Consider the following 23643-nt stretch of genomic DNA (forward strand, 5'->3'; position numbering starts at 1 on the left):
CACCACGAAGGAAGTTCGATTTCATCCCAGAACAGTTCATTGGCGCATGTGAAGGGAATAAACACAGCAAAGAAGTGATGAATAGACTCTACTGGAGACAGGGTATTGGTACCCTCGCCGGAAAGAGAACTCTTAAATATTTGTTAAATGTGGAGAAAAGGATCAGAAGAACTATATGTAGCATTTCTTTGCCATTACTATCAAGATAAAGAATTTTATTGGCCGCGACAGAAAGATTAGGCCTATGTTGCATTAAGAGACATAAATTAGAATTTGCAAAATTTTTCGAATAAAAGAACTGTTAACTTCTTGTTTTGTCTGTTAACTTCCCTTTATCTCTCTAAATCTTTAGTTCCATCTATCCGCACAAGATATTGAAAGCGTAATTAAACGAAGATGTGGTGTTTGGCTTGTCGTGTAAGTCACAAATTTATGTCATGTACGTCATGTTATATTTGTGGCATATATTTTAAAATAAATATAGAAATTATTATAATTTTCTTTTGGTGTCTACTTAACATATGTAAAATGTTTTAGTTTAATTGTAGAAATAGAAGAAGATAATTTTCATGTAGTTAACCGTTATATAAAATATTATGTCTCCTACTGTCGTGTAAGCCACGCATATATCTAGAGACTTGTTTCAGCCATTTTGTTTACATATTTAAATGCTGAAAACAAAAATGAATGAAGAACTTATTGCCCTTATTTATAACCTAATACTTGCCCATGAAAATATCTTATATTTTTTCAAATACATAATATTTACTGCGTGTTGCGTCTGTTGTCGTGTAAGTCACAAATGGAATTAGCCAAAATACACACGTCATAATCTTTAGTTAATCTTAAAAAAAACAGCAAAATAACGTGCTCACGTCAGTACTATGGCCGCTTAACAAACAGCAAGCTAACAGCTTCTCCTTGAAACAGGATCTTCCTTTCTTCTGCTACTGCAGGTTTTACTAAGAGTCCAGCAGGATTACTACACTGCAATATAGTTATAATATAAGTATTAGATTTTCATAAACTCTGTACTGATAATACTTTTATTTTATTTTATTTTATTTTATTTTCATAATAACTGTTTAATTTGTAGGTTCAAAAGCATGCAAAACTCCTATTCGATGTTTTACGTCTGACAGCGTAAGATAAAATAATATCAAATCAGATAAATTGTTATTATACACCATTGCATTATAATTGCCGATAAGTTCTTACGTATTTTGCCGAAAACCATTGGTAAGTGGCGCGACCTACCGATAGAATTGTGAACTACTCAGTTCAGTGTAAAGTCTTACGTTAAATGGGTACGAAAGAGAGTTTCCGCTCAAGTCTTTAAATGGTGAGTAATACGCAATCTATAGTTTGCCTTTATTAAAAATAACCAACAAAGTTGCTCAGAACTTCATTAGTAATCAAAGGAATTCTTTTGTAAGTTCACACTCTAAATGTTCTTACGACTTTCTATAAGAAAGGTAAAAATGAACAAGTGATCCAACAAGAACATGGGTCCTATTTACGGAACCCCCTAAGGTCCGCTATATCATATAGGCTTCTGCATTTTGATATAGAAACGCAACTAGTTATTCTGTGTGAGTCTATGCGTTAAAAACTCATGTTCAAAACAAGGATTATATTTAATAGTAAAGAGTAATTTCTGAATTTTAATGTTAGCAATATTTCTTATTGGTCTACCATAATAAGTACAAATGTTTAATGTACGTCACTATGTGTAAATGTATTAACACTATGTGTTTTTAATATATATATATCTACATATCTATATCTATATCTATCTATCTATCTCTATCTCTCTCTCTCTCTCTCTCGCTATATATATATATATATATATATATATATATCGGGTGTTGCAAAATAAGTGTTACAACTCTTGGGAGGTGACTCCTGCCACTGAGACAAGAAAAAAAGTTCTCTTGAACTTTCGGCTATCGGACATAGTTTCGGATATACAACGTGCCGAAAGCGTGGGAAAATGACTTTCGGACGTCAATAGTTCGGAAACTATCAAACATAAAGAGGGCGGGTAAAAAATTCACTGAAGAAGTCATACCTGCTGTATTGAATTTTGCATGTTTCACAATACTACCATGCACGCGCAAGGGATTCCCCAAAGGAACGTAGGGAGTCCCCGATAATCTGCCAAATGAAAATTGGTCTAAATGGATATGAATTGATAGGGTTTCTACCAGGTAACAATAATTCGTTTGTATTAAGTCGATATCTAGAACAAATTACAAAATGGCGGACACCTTCATGTCCGTTGTGTGTGGTTGCATAATCGCCAGATACGGATGCTGGCCAACAGTGACGTTCTGAGTATTAAATGTAGCGAATTTGTACTCAAATGCTCTAGAAAGACATCTGAAGTGTCGATAGAGCACAACAGATGAAGCAGGGTGATTCACATGTGTGGAAACAGGTAACGAAAAATGACCAGAAAAAATGTACTCATACTAAGTAAACGTGAGTTCAAAGCTTCGGAAATGTAATTATTAGCGTCAAGAACATGAAAGCCATTGCCAATTCACTATTAATATTCCATCAATCCGACCCAATATGATGTGCACGGTTGCATACCAATAAGAGTGCAACAACTGAGGCCAAGTTGAAATTGTGCAAGGGGACTCACAAAGAAACTGGGTAAACTAAATGTCACTGGTGGGATCGCATGATCGATATTGAAATGTGGCCAATGTGTGTGTTGATATCAACATGTAGCTAATGGACAAATGCAAACATGTCCCACTAATATTGGACACCGTCCCACGTGCCGAAAATAGGAAAATGACTACTCGGGTCTTGAATCTGAGGCCGTGGGGTCCCAGTAGTGTTGGAAACTGCGACCACGCGAGCGAAAGCGAGGGTGCCTCACTTTCTCTGTATTCATTTCTTTGAGGAGTACCCATTTTGTTTGGCAAGCGCTCTTGTACAGCCTCCCGACATGCTTGTGTGTTTCATTTTGTTACTCCTACTGCACAGTTGTAAACAATCAGAGCTTTAAGACGTTTCTTGCTATTTCTCGTGTCGTTTTATTTTCCATATGTATAGAGTTCTAGCTGTAGTGTTACATGGACCAAATTGGTTCATTTTCGTTTTTGTCTTGGCATGTGCACTGTGTTTAAGATACGAATTTCTGCAGGTATTTTCCTATATTTGGAGTACTTCATATGTGCCAGAAAACGTAGGACATTATACAAGCTTGTTATGTTCACGCTCTATCAGAATTTGAACCATGGATTAAGAGATTTCTTTTCATGTGTCGACTGTGGGACAATGGCCCAAACAAAGAGGGATATTGATACAATCGTCTTCTAGTTACGTTATACCAAAAAGTGCACCAGATGGAATAGCAGAATGTACAACGTTATTTTCCTAGTTTTCGCACTTGAGACGGTGTCCAGCAGTAGTGGGACATGTTGACTTTTGTCCATTAGCTACATGTAGATATCAACACACACATTGGAAACATTTCAAAATCGATCATGTGATCCCACTAGTAACATTCATTTAGTTTACCCAGTTTCTTTGTGAGTCCCCTTGCACAATTTCAATTTGGCCTCAGTTGTTGCATTCTTATTGGTATGCAACCGTGCACATCATATTGCGTCGGATTGATGGAATATTATTGGTGAATTGGCAATTGCTTTCATGTTCTTGACGCTAAGAATTACATTTCCGACGCTTTGAACTCACGTTTACTTAGTATGAGTGCATTTTTTCTGGTCATTTTTCGTTACCTGTTTCCACACATGTGAATCACCCTGCTTCATCTGTTGTGCTCTATCGACACTCCAGATGTCTTTCTAGAGAATTTGAGTACAAATTCGCTACATTTAATACTCAGAACGTCACTGTTGGCCAGCATCCGTATCTGGCGATTATGCAACCACACACAACGGACATGAAGGTGTCCGCCATTTTGTAATTTGTTCTAGATATCGACTTAATACAAACGAATTATTGTTACCTGGTAGAAACTCTATCAATTCATATCCATTTAGACCAATTTTCATTTGGCAGATTATCGGGGACTCCCTACGTTCCTTTGGGGAATCCCTTGCTCGTGCATGGTAGGATTGTGAAACATGCAAAATTCAATACAGCAGGTATAACTTCTTCAGTGAATTTTTTACCCGCCCTCTTTATGTTTGATAGTTTCCGAACTATTGGCGTCCGAAAGTCATCTTCCCACGGTTTCGGCACGTTGTAGATCCGAAACTATGTCCGATAGCCGAAAGTTCAAGAGAACTTTTTTCTTGTCTCAGTGGCAGGAGTCTCCTCCCAAGAGTTGTAACACTTATTTTGCAACACCCGATATATATATATATATATATATATATATATATATATATATATATATATATATATATATGCAGTACACACCTCTTATTTAAATTGGTCCGCCTTTGTGAAAATACACTTCTTAAAATCTTTAATTATGTGCCAAGAAAAGGGGGTGCAGCAAAACCCATCACCGTTTCCTTTAGCCTAACAGTCATAACCGTGGCACGTTAAACTTAGAGATTCAATTTCATTTCATTTTATATATACCAACAAAACATTAACCAAATACAATAAGCATATGTTAAGCTAATTTTTAACATGTTAGGTTTCTACTGCGTCCGTGCGTTTTCTCGGGGTTCTCCTGTTTCCTCCCCATTCTCATCCCATTATTTTTCAACGATAGTAACTTATTACTGTATATACATGTATTAAATGGATTTCAACATGTTAGCCTTCTACTGTGTTGGTGGGTTTTTCGGGGTTCTCCTGTTTCTTCCCTATTCTCATTCCACTATTTTTCAACAGTAGAGCTTGTTACTGTATATAGATGTATTAAATGCATTTTCAAGTGTTAAGATTGTACTGTGTCCGTGGGTTTCCTCTTGGATATCTCGTTTCCTGCCCATTCTCATTCCACTATTTTTCAACAATCCTTCCTTATTACTGTATATAAACTTGTTAAATGTATTTTCAACATGTTAGGCTTCTACTGTGTCCGTGGGTTTTTCGGGGTTCTCCCATTTCCTCACTCATTCTCATTCCAATATTTTCAACAATAGTGGATTATTACTGTATATACATGAATTAAATGCATTTTCAACATGTTAGGCTTCTACTGGTTAGTGGCTTTTCTCTGGAATCTCCCGTCTCCTCCCCCGTTCTCATTCTTCTATTTTTCAACCATAGTGCTAAATGCGTTTTCAATATGTTAGGCTTCTACTGTGTCCGTGGGGTTTCTCTGGGATCTCCCGTTTCCTCCCCATTCTCATTCCACTATTTTTCAACATTCTAAACACAGTAAAAAGCAAATAATTAATTTGTTGATCAAACAAGAAGTAGCTTACCTATTTGTCTGCAGAGCACACACACACACACTACCGCACAAAACAACTCGTTAAATTCACACACACGCAGTTTATAATCTCCAAACTTTCATTTTCAAAATAATATTACATGAAAAAGGTATTGGGGTAGCTTATATACAGGGTTTTTCCGGAAAGTAATAGGATTGAGTCGATTTTAAAAAAATATTGAGCCAATCGTTACAATTCTTTAAAACCTTTCAGAATAGGCTCGTTCTGCGTCGTTGCAGCGCTTCCACCGCGATTTCCAAGCATTGAAGGCGTCACGGAAGTCATTTTCCGCAATAGCCTTGAGAGTCGCGGTGCAAGCTGCTTGGATCCCCTCTGTCGTCTCAAAATGATTGCCTTTCATCAGGCGAGGAAACAAGAAGAAGTCCGGGGGGTCACATCTGGGCTGTAGGGCGGCTGCGGAAGTGTTGGGATGCCGGCCTTGGTCAGGTAGCTTTTAACAAGAAAGGCGGTGTGAGCCGGGGCGTGTCGTGGTGCAACTTCCAGTCGGCTCCGATGTCTGGTCGGACCAGATTGACCCTTCGTTTGAGTCTCTTGAGCACTTCCACTTAAAACTTTGCGTTGACGGTTTGTCCAGAAGGAACAAATTCATGGTAGACGACGCCTTTGATGTCAAAAAACACAATGAGCATCTTTTTCACTTTGGATTTGCTCATTCTTCTCTTCTTTTGGGGAGATGCCGGGTGTGCCACTCGGAAGATTGCCTCTTTATCTCGGGATCATACTCAAAGATCCATGATTCGTCACCTGTGATTACGTTATTCAAAATTGGGGGTCACTTTCACACATGTTAAAATTTTCTTGGCACAATTCCACACGCCGCAATTTCTGGTCGTCAGTGAGCACTTTTGGGACAATCTTCACGCACACCTTGCGCATGTTCAAATGCTCCGTCACAATTTCATGAACCACAGTTTTTGGTAAATTTAACATATGAGCAATTAAACGAATACTTAGGCGACGGTCTGAGTTCAAAACTTCGCGCACACGAGTCACATTGCCGGTGTTTGTCGAAGTCGAAGGTCTTCCAGCACGGTCTTCATCGGCGACCTCTTCCCGGCCCTCCGAAAAGGCCTTGTGCCACCGAAACGCACCACTTCTTGCTAAAGCATCATCTGGGTAAGCCTGCTTGATCATATCAAACGCCTCTGTCGCAGATTTACCGAGTTTAACACACAATTTAATCGCGTACCTCTGCTCTAACGAACGCTGCATTTTCGGCTTGCACCACTCACAGAAACACGTCGCGCGAAAAAGCATGTCCTGACTCTCCGTGTGCTCGGAGACAACTGACCAGCCGCGCGTTCATTAGCTAGGAACGCCCTCTACCGGATCAAGTCGGTGCGCGCACGCTCCGAAGTACAGTCATGGCGGAATAAAATCAGTCCTATTACGTACCGGACAAACCCTGTACATTTTGTTTAGAACAGTGGGCCGGAAATATTATTTTTTGTCGGCATATAGAATTTTAACTTCTATAAAGAAGTAAGACATCGAGATTTTGAGTATGGTTAAAAATGCATATACAATTTTAACTTTTCTAATAGGTGAAAATACATTTTATTTCGTATGTTAGAAGCATATCATTGTTGATTAATACAGCGATAAAATCTATAATTAATGTGTTTTCCATATCTCTTTCTCTCTCTCTCTCTCTCTCTCTCTCTCTCTCTCTCTCTCTGTGGGTAAAAGACAAGATATTATCGTTGACCGTTACATGTGGAGGGGGAAAGGGAAATACCCGCTAAGGAAAAGTACGCTTATTTCAATATTTTTCCACATTCTTTGTAGCATGCCATTCAATCATTTCGGTTCTGGGGAAATACGCAATAAGTAAAAATATGCCAATACGTGGTTATTTCCTTATCTTTTCATTTTTGCAACTTCATATTTCATACTTCATTCACATGAATATTCGATTTTTTCCTCATTACTCAACCCAATCGCATACCATTGAAGGAACACTACCATTGTAGTGAATGACAATAGATTTCAATCCTGATATGACGTCAAACCGGAACTTTAGATCACCACTGCCAGGCAGACGTTTCTGTTAACCATCAGTTGACTTGCTGCGTTCGAGGAAGAAGGACCTCTCTGCAAACTGTTCCGTATTATGGTACAACTTTCTAGCAACGAGTTCTTCACATGTTCATACGTAGTGTTCTGAATTTGCAAAGCATACGATGGCTAAAAATAAAAAGTCCCTCATGAATAAAGTGTAAGAGACAATTTTAACATCGGATATGCTATGCATAGAGCCAATACATAGGCCTATACTACGTAAATTATTAGGAGTGAGTTAAAAGATACGATTTGGGAAAAATAATATGCTCACATAATGTTCGAGTAATCATTGGGGATCCCGGATTTAATTCCTGTGTCCGAATCTCCCTTATTCGAGTAAATTTTTACTATTATTATGATGGCCCTGGGAGCCCAAGGAACACGGGGACGATTTACATATGCATAAACCAGTGGCGTAGAAATATCAAAATCAAGGGGCGCTCCTAAAGGACCATGCAAGTAAAGGGACCATATTTTAACATTTTTCCAGAACTTTTCATCTGTATAGGTGGTGGTCCATGGGAAACCAAGGAGCACGGGGACCATTACATATGCATAAACCACCGGAGTAATATCAAATCACGGGCGCTCTCCAGGGACCATACAGTGTGTCCCTGGGGTCATTTTAATACCAGGAACCATAAATCATGAGCCTCTGTGAACCATAGTCCTACGTCACGATTAAAAAATGTTACAAGGAAATTAAATATACAATATATAAATAAATATGACACGTAAAACAGGTCATTCACCGGACACTAAATCCCTCACCTACTTTGCCATGTCGCAATTCATGTTAAGGACTCTGACGTAGCACGCTTTCTCTACACTTTAACTAATTAAGAAAACCGTTAGTTGACATTGTCGGCAAGCCTTTATTTACATTCTGACAACCAAACTACTCACCTGAAACGAAGCTCTTGATGTGCAAATTTCTCTCAGGTTATTTTCTTTATTTTGCTTCAAAAATAGGGTGTGTGATAATTTGAACTACAAATACTACATACATTTTCCTAGTTATTTGTGTATCATTTTTAAAGTACTTATTGTATATAATAGGCTAAAATAGTATTACATATATTCGTTAGTTCCTTGGAATTCATAATGTAAATATGTTAAGAATTTTAAAAAATCTTTTTGAAATTCGAGGTTTATTTTAGAGGTTTCATATTATTATCTGCATGATCCACTAATTAAATGAGTTTTTTGTTGTAGAGAAGCAAAACAAAGTCTGCTTTACCAGTTTAAAGCAAAATTTTCAAAAAAACCCATAATTTCCCAAGCAAAAAAGCGAAGAAGAGAAAACCGAGTTTTCCCCAAAAAAGCCGTTTTTTCCCGGACCCTTGCAACTTTAGTGACAATACAAATGACAGTATACATATAAAAATTGCAGTAGGTTGGCCACAGCTGTATATCATAATACTATTTGCTATGCTGTGTTAATCCGTGAAAAGAACTTTTCATCTGATTGAAATAATGCAAAAGTGATTGGAAAATTATAAATAAGATATGTTATAATGTATTATGCATTGACTTTTATGAAGAAATTCTATAAAACTCGAAAATGAAGAATTTCTATATAGTAAAGTAATAAAATTGATAGTATTAAATGAAAGCAGATATTGGTTTGAAATAATTAGATGGTCGTTTCATCAATTGGTCTTTCTGTTAAGACTTTGAAAGCGTTTCAACTTTCTTCCATCCGGGCCATATGACGTGCCCATCTTAGCCTTATAGACCTTGGTGACCTAACAATGTTTAGAAAACCATAGAAATTATGTAGTTCCTCATTATGAATTTTCCGCCATTCTCCATTCCCGTCCTTTTGGGTCCGAATATTCGACTCAGAATCTTGTTCTTAAACACTTTCAGTCTACGTTTTTCCCTCAGAGTAAGCAACAATGTTTCGCAACCATAAAGAACAGCATTCATGGTTATCCTTTTATATATTTTAAGCTACAAATTCCTCAATATAATTTCCGACGACAAGAGATTTTGAACTGAATAATAAGATGAATTCCCTGCTTTTAGTCGATATTTAATTTTTTCGTGAATATGCTTTTCGTTTGTTAATATTGATTTTAGATATTTGAAAGCATCCACTGTATAAAAAGCATTATTTGATATTTTAACGCATCCATAATTTGTTGTGTTACGATCTGGACGAACTTCTATGCATTTAGTTTTCTCTGCATTTACTTCTAAACCCATTCCATGCAAGAGTTTAAGGACATTTGCATTTCTTTCTATTGTACTCCTATCGTTTCCTATTAAATATTTCAACATCAGCAACGTCCATAATCTGATCAATACCATTCAGCTATAGACCCTGGTTACGATCTTTGATTTTCCTTATAAGGTATTCGGAACAAAGTTGAATAATAATAGCGACAACGCATCTTCTCGTTTCAGGACATTCTCGACATGAAAGTACGTGGACAAAATTTTTACTTCCTGGATATTACTTGTGGACTCATTTAAAAATACCTTAATTAATCTAATTACCTTTTTTCTCGGTATTCGAAATTCTTTAAGAACTTTGTACAATGTTTCTCTCCTAACCAAGTCGTAAGCCTTTCTCAATAAATAGTTGATATACCGGGGTATTGTATTTTCACTTCATTTCGCGAATCTGTCGAATACTAAATATTTGGTCGATACTTTATCAACTTCGTCTAAATCCGTACTAATAATCTCCAATAATTTCATCTGCGTGTGGAGTTAGTGTTGTTAAGAGAATGTTTGAGAGGATTTTATAGGATGTTGACAAGCAATATATTCCTCCATAATTATTATAGTCAGTTTTGTCTCCTTTCTTGTGAATTGGAACAATCATTCGTTCCACTCTTGTTTTAATTCTTCCTTTTTCCAGATAAGGAGTATGCATTTTTATATATTGTTCCACAATTTTCCGCCTCCAATTAAAATTAACTCAGACGTAATTTCGACTAAATCCGGAGATTTGTTTCCCTCTAATTTGTTTTTAGCAGTTTCTACTTCTATTCGGTTAGGTTCTGGGATATACGGTTATGGTGTGCGTGTTTTACTTTGTCCACGCGCATTACTTTTGGCTGCCTAGTAACCAAATCTTCAAAGAAGTCATTCCATCTACTTAGGATGCTGTCTGTTTCAGTGAGAACTGTTCCGTCGGTCTTCTATAATATATAAGCAGGTGGTTGTTAGCCTTTTTTAAAATTTGTTGATCCCCTTATATATGTCCCAGATATTTTTATTTTTACTATTATTTTCAGGTTCTTTAATTTTAGCTTTCAGAAAGTCACATTTCTTTGTTCTAAAAGTTTTGGAATTTTCCCTTCCGATGTCTGCGAAATTTTGTGTAGTAATTCCATTAGGCTTTTTTTTTGCCAAATTAATTTTGGCTGTTTTCTCTTTTTTGTATTTCTTGTAATATCATGGTTTTTCATAAGTATTTCCGCGTCTCCCAATGTTTATTTTGCTGAAATTGTCATGCTATCTTAATTTTAATCCAAGTATTATCAACATTAGTGATCTCCGAATACTCTAAAACCGAAAATATATGCAAAACCTCAATATGGTATTCTTCTCTTAACAGCTCTCCTCTTCTCTCCGTTTTCGCACATCGACTATTTCCTTTATTTAGCGATTATCTTTGCATTGTTATTGATGCTACCATTTAGTGATCAGTGTCCCAATAAGCCCATCTAAACAAACGGACATTAATTATGCTAGATGGTCTTCTTCTATCTACTAAAATGTTGTCAATCTGATTGTGTGCTTTCCCGGTGAGGTCCAAGTGTATTTATGAACGTCGCAATGTGCGAATGTTGTACTATTCAGTAAGGTTTTTGGATGTGCATAGTTCACGAATCTAACGCCGTTTTCATTACGTTCCTTCTGCAGACTTTCGTTCCCTATAACGGGTTTGAAGATATCCTCTAGACCTTCCTTCGCATTGAAATGCACTAATAGAATTTTCATATGATATCCCGGGAGTTGGTCAAATATCGGTTCCACTTCTTTGTAAATACTGTCCTTTATCTTCTCTTGGGGCATGCACGTTTAAAACAATATTATCACATCATCAACCTTTAACAGTAATAAAATAACATCTATCTGTAACGCTTCAATTCGCTTAATTGCTAATATTATTCATTTGTGAACGAAAAACCATGTTTCTAATTGGTGATTTGTATTTTTCTGCGCGTAAAAGATCGTAAAATCTCCGAAATTCACAGTTCCGTTTCTTTCCCACCTAAATTCCTGGACTCCTACCATGTCCACCCTATATTTCTCTAATTCACTCGTTACGGATTTTTGACGATCCTGTCCTATAAGTACTTCTAATATTCGACGTTCCAAATTCCATGCCCATTTTCTTTTACTGATATCGTACCAAGTTATCAGTCCTGGCCCGAAACTTCTCTGAATGTTTCTGAACAAGTGCCATTTTTTACAGGATTAGATTGTTAGCCAAACCCAAACCACAGTCTGCAGGGCACCTTCTTGTCATTTATCCGCTTCTGCTTATTCTGTATATTCGCAGCTAACCTTTATATCTAGAGGCCTACTCCTCGAACCAGATGAGCCGCTATGCCGTGATGGTAAGAACCCACATTACACGGTGGCAAGATATGCCAATTAAAAAATTACAGGAAGTTTTGAGTCAGCTAATTTCGAGATGACCTTAAATGTTTCTATTTATATATAACTTGGTATTTTATGAGTATTATGCTAATATTTGATTCTAGAAATGCAGTTAATGGTGGCGAAAATATTTAAGTATTTGTAAACTTATACTTAGATAAAATCAAGATCAATATACTAATAGAATTGCGATTTTAATTTCTTATTATCTATTCTTCGAAGTTTTAAAACACATTAATAAAGGGAGGAGATATTAAGGATTATAAACTTTAATTTCCAAGGTTGTCAGTACCTTATTGTGATTGGAAAATAGCGTTATTCTTTATTTTTAGAGATATCGGCCTGAAACATATTAGGGTGAAATTTACTAGTCCTATAATATAGGTTTAAATATGACAATTTTTGTTAAGTGATTTAGTGACATTACGATTTGCTTCATAATTTTCATTCAACATGCTTTTCTTAGTTTGAAGTAAGGGAATATTAAATGAGTGTTATTATTTATGTTTTGTGTGCATCCACGACACCAAAGTTTAAGTCAGGGTACTGTTAAGGAAGCACATCCCATATGTTTAGTGTTGTCAGTACTCATATGCGTTCCATGTACAAGAGCAGCTGAATAGCCAGTAGTGTGTATGTTAAGAAATAACTTGAATCAGACAAGCCAGATTTACACTTTCGGTTAATTCAAATTTTTAAATTGCCTTGTGGCAATTGTAATTAGCTGAACGATGGCATTTCAATAAGTAACAAGAAAGTTAAAGTTTAAATATGTCGTTACGCATAATGTTTCTAATTAAAAGATTTATGTATGTTCGTCGTATCTCGTAATAGAAAAAATAAGTTAGAATTTTCTAATATTTTTTTTAAATATAAGAAAAAGGCGAAATTAAATCATATTGGTAATTTTAATCATATTTGCGCCTCTCTGGTACCTTACAAGAAGTTGAAAATTTTAAGGTCTCTTTCAACTTCACTTTCTCTTAAAAACCTACTTCTCTCTAATCTATTGTTCTAATTTAGATAGATTTTTAGTAAATCAAATAGATCTTAGAAACATTACATCTCTTTCTTTTTCATCTCTATATCTCACCTCTGGAGATTAATATCATGCGAAATAGAACCTAGAGAAGACTTCCAAAATTTAAGAGGTTTATTTGTGTCTATTCTGGTGTTTAGATTAACATATCAGACAGGAAATGCAAAAATTGAGAATCTTTATATATGTAGATGAAAAGATGATACTCACGACAGTGTGCATCTGGTCCTTAAATACATAATCATAGTCAATACTTTACTAATTAATTTTGTGTATATTCATAGATTGTTATGCAATCTGCCTTTCTATACGTACTTCCACACACCCATTAAATGGTGAGGGGTTTAAATGTATTTTTATAAGGGTACAATAAACACTTTATTGCTAGTATATAGTTAACAATGTGATGTTGATAATACGTACTGTGGTGTTTATTTTCTGTTATATTCTTGATGTATTCGTCAAAAACTTCATTTCAATATAAACGTTTTATTTGTACAAATCTGCATTGTGAGTTTTCTTGTCTAGCGAACGGACTGCTATTATTTTGAGTATATTCTTTCTCTGGGAATATTTAAATATAATATGTAGTTTCCCTACATAATATATTTACTGTAAAGAATTCCTTGTCGATGAGGATACTCTCAAAATTCTAATATAAGAGCAAGTAGCATAGCTTTAGTTTTTGTGAAAATACAAGATAAAGTATAAAATTATCTCTAAATAAGGTCAATTATCTTACTAATCTCTAGTACTTGGCGTTTTTCTCCTTGAGGAAGTAGGGTTTCGATTGGAAGGGACTACAAGAAGCGCATGATGATTTTATTCAATAATACTTTTCTGCAACATAGCTTACTACGTTTAAAATGCAGCTTCCTTACCAGATTAAAGTTAATTGATCCTTTTACATGAAACATATTTAAATCAGGCTTTAATGCGAAATTTTTGTACAAGTTGTGCCCGAAGATTAACAGAAATTTGTGCATGGATATATGACGAGAGTGGTAGGTGTATTCGATGTGTCGAATGGGAAAGCATTCATAGTGATAGTCCACAAACTTGCAGTAAATATAGATTTGGAAGAGGGAGAATGAAGAACACCCTCAATGACACGTGTCAAATGGTATAAAAACAGATTCTCAGACATAAACATTGGGCAATGGAAGAACCTTCCCAGAAATAGCTGTACTTTTCATAACGAGTGTCAACAATCACAGTGTTATGCGTGTTGCATGATAGTATTAGTTGCAGGAGGGAACATCTGATAAGTAATCATAAGGCTTTAGCATAATGCAAATGGTGACATGATTCTGCAAAATCTACTGCTGACAACTGAAAACGTGTGATAATTGGATTAATAGTCTCCCACCTTTCCCAATCGTTGACGTGTTTAGCCAAAGATCCCCCAAAGATCCATGTGATCACCAGTGTTTGTGCCCTAACCGTGAAACACAGCTCTGGTTCTGTTACCTCTACGATGTTAAATCTTGGTTTACAGTTCCTCGTCTGCCAGGTTTACTGATCGCATTATTACCCGTTTTGATTTTGCATTTTAACAGGCCATTTGAATTATATCTTATAGGTGTTGTATATTTACTTGCAAAGACACCAATGACACAATCTAGCATTATAATAATTCGCACATTTCCACAGCTGAAGCTCCTGTGACATGCCTTGAGAAACATCAGAATTAAATTAAAAATCAATCTTCCACCCGCAATTCCAGGACCTGAATCTAATGATTACGCTTCCGAGATATGGAATCAACGTGAATTTCTGAATCCATCTTTTGTCACGGAACTGAATTTTCCACAGCAAATGAAGATGATGTAGTATTCAAATTGCTATCTATCACGATCCTTATGACTCCATTCTACGTCCCGTAAGATCACTTCTTAGGGAGACGAACACTTCTGTAACGCAATAACACTTTAGATTATTAAGTTGCATTTTCCAATGTGCATTAGCAAGATTGGACAGAATAAAAAGTATGAATATGTTCTAATTTTAAAATCGTAATCTTTAGACTATGTTCGATGAGATTACACAGTGTATTCAAGTCTAATACTAGTTAGGCCTCAAAATTTATTAACTTATGTTGCTCAAAGAAAAGAAATATGAAGTAAGAACTATGCCATAGAAAATTAAGAAATCCTTGTATTCTGAGAATGCAAAATGTTTAAGTTTACAGGTACACGTGTAAATGAGCCACCATTTTTTTAAGGTTGAACGATGTAGATATTTTTAAACATTAAACCAGATAATGAAGTCCACGTCTGTACATGCAGAGTTTCCAAATGGAAGTGAAAGTGTAAAAAAATGTATTTACAAAACATGGTAAATTGCATGTAACACATGTGCATGGACATGCAGCCCACCAATTTCAGCGCGGATTTATTGGTTGGGTCAGTAGTTATCATAGAGGAAGACGAATGGTTAATTTTCACTATCAGCTTGCCCAGAGTTCTTCCGTTAATGGCGTATCCACGGAAAATTTATTTTTGAAGTTCTACTCTACGCACTGGCAATACTGCCTTGTTTTATTTCAACACTATGTGTGTTTAGTAGATACTGTTTATCTCATGGAATCATTGAAAACACCAAATAAAACATTGAAAAAAGTAGGAAAATAGAATAACTTACATGCACCCTCCAATCCTGTAAGAAGATGTTAAATCGTCTTACTTGGTACGGTGTATTTCGTGTTGTGTCATAGTGAGAGGTTTGTTTGTTACCATGAGGTACTCCACAGAGGAGAGTGTATTTAAGATTGAAAATGTTTTGAATGAAATTGATGTAGTAATGTGATAGCATTGTTTCAAGATAGATTTCTAAGTAGCGGTGTACCGGAAATTTCAGCTATTCAGCAATTAAAATTTCTCGAAAAGGATCTGCGCGTGATAAACTATGCAACAGACAACCGCATGTTCTCACAGAAGACGTGATTAAAAACGTTGAGCGTCGCATTTCGCAATAACATAGAAAGTCAATATATAAACTTGTTGTAGAAGCAAATTTACCATAAACAACAGCATACAGAGCCTTTAAAATACTGCCCCTACATGCATTTAAGCCACATTAAAGCAGATAGACAAGGTCGCACGTATCAGACACTGTCGTTGGTTTAAATAATTCATCAGAGAGCAATGAATGAATGTTTTACAAGGTACATTCGCGAAGTGTTCCCTCGGGATTCATGTAAAACTGATTTAAATACAAAGTTCTGCATGGCTCAATGGTATTGTACTAATTTTAGCGGCCCGTATGAGTAATTTGCATATTTATGAGCCTTCATATACCCTTAATTCAATCATACGCTACTATAACGCTTGGTTACAAAATTGCTTTTACTTTCTTTAGATGTAACTGAACATGATTGTAGGCATACGCAAAACAAATTGGATTAAGTACTGCTTCTCTGACACGTGTTGTGCACACCGGTCGCCATCTTGGATCCGCCATATTGGATTCAACTTTCAGTTTTTTAAATGGGAATAGGTGAATGTGATACATCAAATTCATTTAAAATTTTCTCGGAAATTCATTGGTGTAGTGAGTTTTACGGTAGCTTGTACCATTTGCGAGATAAATATATATGAAATCCCTCTAGGAACTTCGCAAATAGAAATTACAGAGTAATATCAGTTACGCTTACGTTTTTGATGTTGACAAATCAAAACACTTTCTAACTGGAAACGTACTGTAGGTATAAACAAATTCTCTACAATACTGGTGTCATAAATTTACAACATTTCTGTGAGTGATTGTTACTACTTCCATGTTATACTATAAGAGGGATGTATTATATTACGAACAAAATGCCTAATGTAAATCTCAATACGACCAGATTTTTTTTTTTTTTTTGAAAATCTACCATATCGCTTTACGTCTGTGTGTCTGTATGCATGTACGTTCAGAAAACATTTAGTCAACAATAAATCACGTAAAAGATCACCTACACATACGGGGCGCTGCATAACGTTTTAATGGTTGAATTTATAAAGTGCCTCAAAGTAAACATGCAATGTCTTGCAAATGGACAAGCTGCAGTAAAACTCACTACACCAATGAATTTCCGAGAAAATTTTGTATGAATTTGATGTATCATATGCACCTATTCCCATTTGGAAAAACGAAAGTTGAATTCAATATGGCGGAACCAAGAGGCGGCTAGTGCGGATAACACGTGTCCGAGGGGCAGTTCTTAATTCAATTTGTTTAGCATATCCCCATATTCATGTTCAGTTACATCTAAAGAAAGTAAAAGCAATTTTTGACTAAGCGTTTCAGTAGTGTATGAATTCCGGAAAAATGAAGGTCCCTAAATATGCAAATTACTTATATGGACCGCTAAAATTATTACAATACAATTTGGGCCGCGAAGAACTTTGCATTTAAATCAATTTTAGATGAATCCCGAGGGGACACTTCTCGAATGTACCTTGTTAGACAAAGTTTTGATTAGTGATGAAGCATGGTTCCATTTAAACGGGTATGTCAATAGCCAATGCTTCACCTACCAATATATTGTTCAAGTGATAATCCCCGTGTGTTAAAATAGCAACTACTTCATCCAGAGAATATAGGCTTGTGGTGTGCAATTTCACAGCGTCGAATGATTGGAGCTATTGTTTCAACACCACAGTTGACAGTACCGTGTCTCGTGACATAATCACCGAATTTATTTCCATATTTGAACCTGGTGAACGCGATTGTTGGTTACAACAAGGTGTGGCTACTTGCTACACGTCAAATGAAACTATGGATATGTTGACTGAGGTTTTCGGCGAAAGAGCAATAAGTAAAAATGTATTGCCCAGTCGCTCCAGTGACTTGCCATCTCCAGACTGTTTCTTATGGAAATATTTAAAACAAATCGTGTACACAAATATCCCAAGGACTGTATAAGACCTGAAAACCAACATCCGCAGACCCATTGAAGAATTCAACCTGTCAACTCTCCGTGAAATTGCTTACAACGTCCTAAAACGTGTGAATCTTTGTTTGAACGTAAATGGCGTCCATTTTCAACATCTACCGGTCTTGTGAGGCTACGTTTCCCTTCCTTTTACACAGGGCATGTAAGTGACGATAGTTTTTCTACTTTTTCAATGTTTTATTTAGGATTTTCAATGACTCTATGTAATTAACAGTACCTAAACACAAATGCTGTTGCACTTAAATGCAGGCAGTGTTGCCAGTGCGTACCATAAAACTTCAGAAATTCCGTTTTCGCGGGTACGCCACTAATGGCACAATTCTGGAAAAACTGGTGGTGAAAAAGAACCACTCTTCCTTGTCGACGTTAACTACTGATCCAACCCACAAATCCGCGCTTAAATGTGTGGACTGCATATCCATGCACATGTGTGACATGCAATTTACCATGTTTTGTAAATACTTTTTAACCTTTTACTTCCATTTGGCAACACTGAATGTACAGATGTGGAGTTGATTAGCTGCTTTTATGTTTAAGAATCTACATGGATCAAGCTAAAAATTGGTGTATCATTTATAAATGTGCCTCATTACTTTCAAAAGTTAGCCTACACCTGATTCCAACTTGCGTTATAAATGGGACACCCTGTATCATAATTAGACAGAAAATAAACGTTTTATGATATCTATCTCATTCCGTAAATGTTTTTCCCCGTTTTGAAACTCCAATGGTGTTAACCCTATCGTAAATTCTGGAGCGCTATATTTTAATCAAAAAGGGAATTTTCAGTTTTTTAGTCTTTAAAATACTGGAATAAATGTAGTTATATGTTTTGTAATCCATTTACAAGATATATTGACTCAACAATACACCTCCATATATGCTAATATATATGCTATATATATTAATGAAATAACCTCATGCTTCTTATTTCTCCACGATAAGTAACTCTTATTTTTATCTAGCTTTTTATGTTGTTTGGTCTCGTCTACACTTCTTGCTGTTTCTATGTTCTTGCAATGATGTTTTTCTTTCACTCTACCTCATCTACCCTCGATATTTAGATAACCCACGTACTTCAAGTCTCCAGTTGCTGTGCCGTATCCTGATAGTAATATAAACTGTACATCACTTACTAACAACGTTCTCATTTCCCATTTATCTTCAGTGTTCTGACGTTTTTATTGTTCTTTAGCGGACTACATCTGTTACATTGGGCACTAAATAATCATGTTTAAACTGTGGATGTTCATTGGAGTATTAACTATTTGATCATATTATTATGATTATGTTTAAAGTAAGTAACGATTCGTGGGCTACAGTTAGATAACGCATTTACCTCATATTAAATAGCTTTCATTACGTTTTATTTTTTCATTCAGTTTAACGTCTCTTGATTATGTCCTTTAGCCAAAGGGAAGAGATAGTTGTAGATGGAGCATCATGAGGAAAGAGTAGGCGGAATTATATTGTGGGAGGAATAACACGAGATAAATGGTGTTATCCACCACAAAATTGTTTGGCGAGGAATGGAACCAGAAATTCCATGCACTAGAGGCAAGAACTCAATGCCCCTTTTACCTTTAACTTAAAGCTATTGAATTATTATTCCTGCTCTATTTAAACATTAAGTATTCGATAAAATGCAGATTTGTTTGGCTCTAGCCCTTAATCCGCTTTGAAACATACTTTTCCCAAGAGAGCTATGGGAAGAACACCAGAGATATGTTGAAGGTGATCTGAAAGGTCTGGAGTAAAAAAAATGGAAAATTTCATGTGTGGGAACTTGTGTTTATACTTTCCGAGTTTCAATTGGTTTTGGCATAACATTCTACTATGGAAAAGTTTCTAAAGAATCAACACAAATTCCTTTCATTAATTATATTTTGGAGTTTGTTAGTAATTTTATTCATCAGTCATATTATATTGTATTAGGACCATTTAGATTCAACAATATTTGAATTTCAGTAAGTCAATAGGAATATTATTAGTGATATCTAAGGTGGATTAAAATAAGGTTTGCTTTTCTTTTCCAGGCCGGCAAGTATTGTGTAATTTGGAAGGTCTTCAGTGTCTTAAGAAGCACGAAGGTAATGTGATATGTTTTCATTTTACTTTTACTACACCCCACCATAAAACGGCTTGTCAACGTTGCGGAGTGGTTGGATCTGAGAGGGTGGACTTATCTGTCATTCATGTGGCACCCCTCGTCCGTATGTTTTGTATGGTTTCTGAGCAGCGAATGCAGTTTTGTTGGTACCCCACTGTTAAGTTGCGACATTCACACAAATTTTCTATTTATAAACTTATATTTGAAACCAACGTTTTTAGGTTTCTAACGAAACTTAAAAATCTTTTCCGGGTTCGCACTTTAGTAAAGATTCCTAAACAAGCGAGAACGAGACAAACTCTGAAGTTGTAGATATTGTGGAAAAGACAAACATCCTATTGTATGTAGTAAAATATCCTGTAATTAAAAATACAAATTCTGATATTTCCAATACAGAAGCAAATCGTACGAGTTCTATTAAGGACGTGTTACTTATAATTCTGGAGACATTAAACATATCAAAAAATTACCGAATGACACTTTATTGTAAAAAAGGGCATACGGGAAGCAAAATAGCGAAGATACTCAAAATGAATAACATTGGAAAAGTAAACGTCTCAATAGAACCCCATTGCCTAATGAATGTCTCTCGCTGTGCAATATCATGTTGGTACTTTCTAAACGCCATCGAAGACATTAAATCAGAAAAGTCTGAGTAACATGTTGTACAGGTAGCTTCAAACAGACTCTTTTTATTGTTTAGGTATGAGGATTTCACCAGTATATTTTTGCTACATAATAAATGAACCCTCTGTATATATATATATATATATATATATATATATATATATATATATATATATATATATATATATACATACAGAGGGTTCATTTATTATGTAGCAAAAATATACTGGTGAAATCCTATATTTAAAAAAAGTATTTCCTAGAAACCCACAGCTATAAAATTATTACTAAAATTGCTGTTCATTTCCAGACAAATTGTATCCTGTCAGAACTTTCAAAGATGAAGAAGTTGGGTTGTTTTGTCAGTGTCCATTGTCTTGTATATCAATGTATCCACAATACTTGTATGCGTAAGTATGAATTATCAGATACCTATGGTTTTTTTTCGTGAATATGGTTTAATCTCATATTTTAGAGTTTAAGATTCGATGTAATAAAACCACCCTTGCCTTGAGTATAGGAATATTTAAGCAGTTACATAGAGATAACAATTTTACTATTAGTGTTAAGAATAAAGAACATTTAAAGAAAAAAGGTATTTATTTGAAGTTCTTTGAAGCTGTTACATATATATTAATATAAAGTATTGTTACGAATTTCTATAATATGTGTTTAATTAATCTGATACGACGAACGTGAGTTCCTAATATTGCATAGCATTCTAAGATACTCTTAACAAATTGTTAGCATAAATGAGAAATCTTGAAAATCAAAATTCGAAAATTGTTTATAATTGTTATTTCTGTACATGCAAAAAAAAACAATTCATTCACACCTTTTGTTTAAGTCAAATTTTAATATTGTGGACTTCAATTTAGAATCTCTTTTACAACTTATGTAATATGAACGTGAAGTTACGTCTAACTTGGGATCCGACATGCATGTGCTCCTACCGGAAATCAAACATGAATCTTTCACATCGAAGGTGACTTCGGTATACCTGTACAACCACCTGGAAGTTCACACGATATTGCATTTACAATTAACTCAACATACGCAACTCGATATATCAAAACCTTTTGCGATTTATTGTATACACTCTCAGGTAACGAGAACATAAGACATGTTGCGCTTGGGTAGAAGTAATACAATCTCACCTTTCAAGTTATGTCGTGAGGAAAACATTATAAGACCACATGCGTCTAAATTATGAGAACAAGAGTTTGTGACAATCTCCGTCTTACATTAATTATTTTTGGGAAGTTGTAAAACTGGAGCTAATACCAATAGCCAAATGACATTTGTAGAATCTTGAGCGGTCATTTCTGATAAGACATAACGTGAGTGTGGTAGCGAAAGCATTGGACAGAATTACTAACTAACTAATTATATGGCCTACGGAATCCAAAGATTGAATGCCCCGTTCACAGAAGCTCTCCACCACTTACTTTTATCCTTGAACAACCTGATCCAGTTTCTAATTTGTATTCTTCTTTCTGTCAGAATATCTTAATATTCTCCTGGTATCTGCGCTTAAGTCATAGTAATGCTCGTTTTCCAACTTGCCTTTCAGTAAAGACTTTTAACGCGTTCTTACTTTCGTCCATCCCCGCTACATTTCTACATTACCTGCCCACCTGTACCTTCTAGATTTGATGCCCCTGACAATGTATTTTAAACCATAGTAATTATGTAGTTCCACGTTATAAAGTTTCCACCACTCTACATTCGCGTGGGACGAATATTCGTCTCAGAATCTTGTTGTCAATTAGCTTTAGTGATTTTTTGTTTCTTTCCTCAAGGAACAGAAAAGTTCTGGCGCCTAAGAAATTATACCATATTATATTGCAAATTTGCAAGTGGATATATTTACATTGCAATTTGTGGTAATAAAGATATTATGATTAGAAAACAATATTGTAAAAAGTAAGTTTAATTTCTTCATCCATCGCAAGTTTTACAGGTCCCTTATACCTCGCCGCCCCCCGAATATGGAAATCGAAAATATAGAATGATATGTTCATGTCCATATATTCGCGATATCGAATGTTAATATATGATAATATAGATATCGACGATGTATAGACATATCACAGGCCCAGGTCCAAGAAGTGATGCTTGAAATATACCGGCATCAACAATCAAATTCTAAATAAGTTCGCCATTTCCGTATTTAATGTTGAGGGAGAAGGGTGTGAAGCGGAATAGAAATTTTAAGAAAAACAAATGTTAAGATAAAAGTAGGTTTTCCGTCTTTCCTTGAATACAAAAACTAACAGAAAACTATTACTGTAATTTACCTTTTACTTCTGTTTCTGATTGTTATCACAAATCAGCGACAGTACACATACTTTACATACCATACCAATACACTCTATAACATTTCACAACCAAGCAAGCCGCAAGATGGATTTTCTGTGATATTAAAGTGGAATATTTTACAAAATAGTCATAATTCATTGGCCATATTTCTATCAGTACTTTGGTACGGACTAAGAGCTACAAGACTAACAGAACTTGAAATTAGAGATTTCATTCCTTTTTTCTCTCAGACTAAAAGACTTCTGCATTTTCCTGAGATTTTCATTTTCTTAATATAAATCCCTTATCCTGGGCTAATTATGGCTTTCGCGGTTTCGAGGTAATCGGTAAACGGAAGAGTAAAGTTTGTCGACTCTCAACTCTCGACAGTTTGTGAGAAGATATTTCACAGTTCATGTTGTTATTTCTTCGTTACAAAACATTTCTAGTTGAATCTATTCATGGTAAATTACTGAAATTCTAAACATTTACAATTATTGAAAAATGAACAATTATTTTGAAACATAAAAAGTCGTTA

The sequence above is a fragment of the Thermobia domestica genome, chromosome 7 (genome assembly GCF_964235325.1).
Source record: "Thermobia domestica chromosome 7, izTheDome1.hap1.1, whole genome shotgun sequence".
NCBI lineage: Eukaryota > Metazoa > Arthropoda > Insecta > Zygentoma > Lepismatidae > Thermobia > Thermobia domestica.